This window comes from Dicentrarchus labrax, unplaced genomic scaffold (genome assembly GCF_905237075.1).
Source record: "Dicentrarchus labrax unplaced genomic scaffold, dlabrax2021, whole genome shotgun sequence".
Classification (NCBI taxonomy): domain Eukaryota; kingdom Metazoa; phylum Chordata; class Actinopteri; family Moronidae; genus Dicentrarchus; species Dicentrarchus labrax.
Genome location: NW_026136701.1, coordinates 180,513 through 187,233, shown reverse-complemented (window position 1 = coordinate 187,233; position 6,721 = coordinate 180,513). Strand labels below are relative to the sequence as shown.

Below are 6,721 nucleotides of genomic sequence, written 5' to 3'. Positions count from 1 at the left end.
GGAGGTGTGTAACATTTAGGCAGCAAATCAGAAGATGTGTCACACTCAGCCAGCCAATCAGGAAGCATGTAACACTAATGCAGCCAATCAGGAAATGTGTCACACTCAGGTAGGCAATCAGGAAGCCTTTTACACTAAGCCAGCAAATCAAGAGCTGTGTAACACTCAGCCAGCAAATAAGGAGGCGTGTCACACTAATGCAGCCAATCAGGAGGCATGTAACAGTCAGCCAGCCAATCAGGAGGTGTGTAACACTCAGCCAGCCAATCAGGAGGTATGTAACAGTCAGCCAGCCAATCAGGAGGCGTGTAACACTCAGCCAGCCAATCAGGAGGCTTGTAACACTCAGCCAGCCAATAAGGAGGCGTGTCACACTAATGCAGCCAATCAGGAGGCATGTAACAGTCAGCCAGCCAATTAGGAGGTGTGTAACATTCAGCCAGCCAATCAGGAGGTATGTAACAGTCAGCCAGCCAATCAGGAGGCTTGTAACACTCAGGTAGGTAATCAGGAGGAAATTGACAGTCAGCCAGCCAATCATGAGGCTTGTAAAAGTCAGCCAGCCAATGCGCAGGTGTGTAACACTCAGTCAGTCATTCAGGAGGTGTGTAACACTCAGCCAGCCAATCAGGAGGTATGTAACACTCAGCCAGCCAATCATGAGATGTATCACACTCAGCCAGCAAATCAGGAAGTATTTAACACTCAGGTAGCCAATCAGGAGGCCTTGTACACTAAGCCAGTGTAACCCTGGTTACTAGGCCCTTATTAGAAGTCCAGTTCATCAGTTCATCGATTAGATCAATAAATTAATAAATTCATATTTTTTATGTGACAGATTAATAAATAAATAGAGTTGATTGAAAATAATTTTACACAAAATGAATAACGAGGATTTATGATTAAAATCTTAAATATGTCAATAAACAGGAAAAAAGAGATTTATATACACAAGTTAATTTATATCTGTTTAAAAAGAACATTTTGTTACTGCAAGTGTGGCAAATGTGCCTTTCTCAAAGTGTACAAGATTCGGGTGACATGAGGAGTTCACGTGATGTAACGTAGCGTAACCAATCAGACGCCGTCAAGGTGTACGTGCTGCCGTGTTTTTGTTTTTTTTTCTCTCTCCACCGGGCGTCATCGAGGTGGCTGCTTGCTAACCTTTTGCTGCAGATATTACTGGTTGTGTGAGAAAGCCAGATATTCCAACGTATCAGTTATGTTTATCGTCGGCGCAGAGAGTGAAGTTTTTTTTGCCGTGGGTTGATTAGCGGACCGTGTGTTTTGTGACAGAAACGAAGGAGAACGTGAGTTGTGTTATTAGCAGCCATGGCACTAGCTCATGCCACTAGCCACATGTACTTCGCTAAATTCTATTTGTGAGGTTACACATTACTGACTCCCGTGTCCCTGTCTCTTCAAAAGTGGAACCTGGACTGATGAGAGCTGTGTATTCTGCCTTGTGCCCGGAGTGTGTGTGTGTATGTGATGCTTGATCCTCTGGTGAGTAAACTTTATTGATGTTAGTCCGATAAATGGAGTTGAAATGTGCATCTGCTAATGTTAATATGGATTAACGACGCATTAATTTCATGTATGTTGTGTTTTAAAAATTTTTTTTATATTACTGTGTTTTATTTACATTATCCCCACTCTGTGTGTTTTCTCTGAGAGTGAGCGGAAAAAAAAAAGAAAGAAAGGAGATGAACAGAAAGAAATGTTCAGTCATTTTGTCTCATGTTAATGTTGAGAAATGTGTTCAGTTCATTTAATGCACAGTAAAGAGTAGTTAAAACGATTATTAGGAAACAGTGTTACAGTGTACATGTATAAATATGTGTGTTTATATGCATTTATTTACATTTAAGAGTATATTTCATTTATATGAATATTACAATAACCCTCTTTTGGCCTTTATAGGCTGGGTCTTTTTCTTTCTTGTATGGATTCCTGGGTTGAGATCTGCATGAAGATTTTTTCTTCTTCTGCTGGGATCCCTCCCATCCTGTAAAGGTAGAGGGGAACCTCAGTGGTAGTGGCGAGCCACCCAAAACAGAGACTGATTTATTCAGTGACGGGATTTATTGAGAACTGTAGTTGATATGTCATGTGTTTGCTGACAATTAAATTATTTTTTTTACTATTTATTCTAAATTTTATTTCTTTATTCAACATAATATAACACACTTAAAACTTACCTGTTGGTTGTGTGAATTCTTTACCCTGTCACTCAATGCCCATTGCTAATACCCCTTTCTCCTATAGCGATCTAGACTTCTGATTTCCTGGTCCACGATTTAATTAATGCACTGATAAAATAAACATATCTGTATCTCCCAGTCTTTGCCATCAACAGTTAGAGCTGAGGCAGGTTACACCAGCCAATCAGGAGCCGTGTCACACTCAGCCAGCCAATCAGGAGATGTGTAACACTCAGCCAGCCAATCAGGAGATGTGTCACACTCAGCCAGCCAATCAGGACTAATGTAACAGTCAGCCAGCCAATGCGCAGGCTTGTAACACTCAGCCAGCCAATGCGCAGGCTTGTAACACTCAGCCAGCAAATCAGGAGGCGTGTCACACTCAGCTAGCCAATGAGGAGGCTTGTAACACTCAGTCAGCCAATCAGGAGTTGTGTAACATTCAGGAAGCCAATCAGGAGGTGTGTCACACTCAGGCAGCCAATCAGGAGGCATATGCCCCTCAGTCAACAAATCAGGAACACTTTTACACTTAGCCAGGCAATAAAGCCAGCAAATCAAGAGCCGTGTAACACTCAGCCAGCCAATAAGGAGGCGTGTCACACTAATGCAGCCAATCAGGAAGCATGTAACGCTCAGCCAGCAAATCAGGAGGTGTGTAACACTCAGCCAGCCAATCAGGAGGTATGTAACAGTCAGCCAGCCAATCAGGAGGTATGTAACAGTCAGCCAGCCAGTGAGCAGGCATGTAACACTGAGCCAGCAAATCAGGAGGCGTGTCACACTAAGCTAGCCAATCAGAAGGCTTGTAACACTCAGGTAGCCAATCAGGAGGCCTTGTACACTAAGCCAGCAAATCAGGAACCGTGTCACACTAAGCCAGCAAATCAGGAAGCATGTAACACTCAGTCAGCCAATCAAGAGCCGTGTAACGCTCTGCCAGCCAATGAGGAGGCGTGTCACACTAATGCAGTGTTGGGTCTGGGTCAGAATGAGTTCTCTTTTTGATCAGAAGATGTGTCCAACATATGATTTTCTAAGTCCAAATTAGGTCTAAAAGTTATTCTCCTTCAGGTGGAAAAATAAAAACCAGGATTCATCAAAGTTGGCAGTAGAATAGAGCTTTATTATCTTGACAGACAAACAAAGCCCGAGCCATCCATGGAAAGACTGAATTCATCCTCACAAAGCTTCTCCTTATATACTTTTGCCCTCTGTCACAAGTCCTGCCCACCTTCTACCTTTTCCATCCACGACATAATGGTGTATATCTACTTTGAAAAGACCCTAAATCTCCACCAGTACGTGGGTCCCAATTATTTTGCCCTTGTTGGGCCCATGCGCCATCCTAGTGGTTGTCTTATCAGCCCAATTATCCTGCCTTTGCTTTGCTCACGCTCCATCCTACTGGTGTCTTACTTGCCTGCCCCGTCAGGCCTATGTTCTTATCACAGAACCCACAGGCTTCATGGCCTACACTAGTAGGCCATGACATTTTCTTTTGGCTCTCCTTTCATCATGATTACACCATTAGAATCTAGTTTGCTGTACTTCTATTTTTTAAAATCCATTTATTACCTTTTCCTTACACCATTATGTCACAGATGTGTTTTACTGTATTTTTTAAAAACTTTATAAACTTTATAATATGATAAGAAACTTGTGTTACAACCACACACATACATTTGGTATAATCAGTGCTCATTTCTAGATATGATGAGAAAAACTTGTGTTACAACCACACATTCTATATGTTCCACACATTAAAACAAACCTTTACTAAATAACCATGGTGCTTACTACTGATAAGAAAACTTGTATTTGTGCTTATCATGAAATCATACAAACTTAAAACACATGCCTTCATTAACATCCTTGTGAGCTTATATAAATCTATTCTACTTAACACTCAAAATCGTCATTACTTAAAACATAGTGCTCTCTACTTGATTTCCAGTTATCTGTGTGAACAAACAACAGTGCATAAGAAAACTTCTGTGTGATTAATTGATTACTAACTTGTAATATGTACTAACCTACTTATAATATGCACTAACCTACTCTAAATTTTATACTACAGCAGCCAATCAGGAGGCATGTAACAGTCAGCCAGCCAATCAGGAGGTGTGTAACACTCAGCTACTAATCAGGAGGTGTGTAACACTCAGCTAGCCAATCAGGAAGCATGTAACACTCAGCCAGCCAATAAGGAGGCGTGTCACACTCAGCCAGCGAATCAGGAGGCGTGTAACACTCAGCCAGCCAATCAGGAGGCATGTAACACTCAGCCTGCCAATAAGGTGGTGTGTCACACTCAGCCAGCCAATCAGGAGGCGTGTAACACTCAGGCCGCCAATCAGGAGGCGTGTAACACTCAGCCACCAATCAGGAGGCGTGTAACACTCAGCCAGCCAATCAGGAGGCGTGTAACACTCAGCTAGCCAATCAGGAGGCGTGTAACACTCAGCTAGCCAATCAGGAGGCGTGTAACACTCAGGCAGCGAATAATGAGGCGTGTCACACTCAGGCAGCCATAGGAGGGGTGTAACACTCAGGTAGCCAATCAGGAAGCCTTTGACACTCAGCCAGCCAATCAGAACGTGTGTAACACTCAGCCAGCCAATCAGGAGGCGTGTAACACTCAGCTACCAATCAGGAGGCGTGTAACACTCAGCCAGCCAATCAGAAGGCGTGTAACACCAGCTAGCCAATCAGGAGGCATGTAACACTCAGACAGCCAATCGGGGCCGTGTAACACTCAGCCAGCCAATCAAGAGTCGTGTCACACTCAGGCAGCCAATCAGGACGCGTGTAACACTCAGGCTGCCAATCAGGAGGCGTGTAACACTCAGCTACCAATCAGGAGGCGTGTAACACTCAGCCAGCCAATCAGGAGGCGTGTAACACTCAGCCAGCCAATCAGGAGGCGTGTAACACTCAGCCAGCCAATCAGGAGGCGTGTAACACTCAGCCAGCCAATCAGGAGGCGTGTAACACTCAGCCAGCCAATCAGGAGGCGTGTAACACTCAGCTAGCCAATCAGGATGCGTGTAACACTCAGACAGCCAATCAGGGGGCGTGTAACACTCAGCCAGCCAATCAGGAGGCGTGTAACACTCAGACAGCCAATCAGGGGGCGTTGAACACTCAGCCAGCCAATCAGGAGGCGTGTAACACTCAGCTAGCCAATCAGGAGGCGTGTCACACTCAGGCAGCCAATTAGGAGGGGTGTAACACTCACGTAGCCAATCAGGAAGCCTTTGACATTCAGCCAGCCAATCAGGAGACGTTTAACCCTCAGCCAGCCAATAAGGAGGCGTGTCACACTCTGCCCACCAATCAGGAGGCATGTAACACTTAGCCAGCCAATAAGGAGGCGTGTAACACTCAGGCAGCCAATCAGGAGGCGTGTTACACTCAGGCAGCAAATAAGGAGGCGTGTCACACTCAGGCAGCCAGTTAGGAGGCATGTAACACTCTTGTAGCCAATCTGGAGGCGTGTCATACTCAGGAAGCCAATTAGGAGGCATGTAACACTCTTGTAGCCAATCTGGAGGCGTGTAACATTCAGCCAGCCAATAAGGAGGCATGTCACACTAGGCCAGCAAATCAGGAGGCATGTAACACTCAGCTACCACTCAGGAGGCGTGTAACACTCAGCCAGCCAATCAGGAGGCGTGTAACACTCAGCTACCAATCAGGAGGCATGTAACACTTAGCCAGCCAATCAGGAGGCGTGTAACAGTCAGCCATCCAATCAGAACGCGTGTAACACTCAGGCAGCCAGTCAGGAGGCGTGTAACACTCAGCTAACACTCAGGAGGAGTTTAACACTCAGCCAGCCAATCAGGAGGCGTGTAACACTCAGGCAGCCAATTAGGAGGGGTGTAACATTCAGGTAGCCAATCAGGAAGCCTTTGACACTCAGCCAGCCAATCAGAACGCGTGTAACACTCAGGCAGCCAGTCAGGAGGCGTGTAACACTCAGCCAGCAAATCAGGAGGCATGTAACACTGAGCCAGCCAATCAGGAGGCGTGTAACACTCAGCCAGCCAATCAGGAGGCCTGTAAAACTCAGCCAGCCAATCAGGAGGCGTGTAACACTCAGCCAGCCAATCAGGAGGCTTGTAACACTCAGCTAGCCAATCAGGAGGCGTGTAACACTCAACTAGCCAGTCAGGAGGCGTGTCACTCTTACACAGCCAATCAGGGGGCGTGTAACACTCAGCTACCAATCAGGAGGCGTGTAACACTCAGCTACCAATCAGGAGGCGTGTAACACTCAGCCAGCCAATCAGGAGGCGTGTAACACTCAGCCAGCCAATCAGGAGGCCTGTAAACTCAGCCAGCCAATCAGGGGTGTGTAACACTCAGCCAGCCAATCAGGAGGCGTGTAACACTCAGCTAGCCAATCAGGAGGCGTGTAACACTCAGCTAGCCAATCAGGAGGCGTGTAACACTCAGGCAGCGAATAATGAGGCGTGTCACACTCAGGCAGCCATAGGAGGGGTGTAACA

General features: G+C 45.8%; 1 long non-coding RNA gene across 1 annotated transcript; it reads left to right on the top strand.

Moving 5' to 3' along the window:
* The first annotated feature begins 827 nt into the window (after window positions 1-827).
* Window positions 828-5,651, top strand: LOC127370254 (uncharacterized). Its single transcript, XR_007886175.1, has 4 exons — window positions 828-1,310; window positions 1,429-1,506; window positions 1,924-3,023; window positions 4,403-5,651. It is a non-coding gene; the product is annotated as an uncharacterized LOC127370254 (long non-coding RNA).
* The last annotated feature ends 1,070 nt before the right edge of the window (window positions 5,652-6,721 follow it).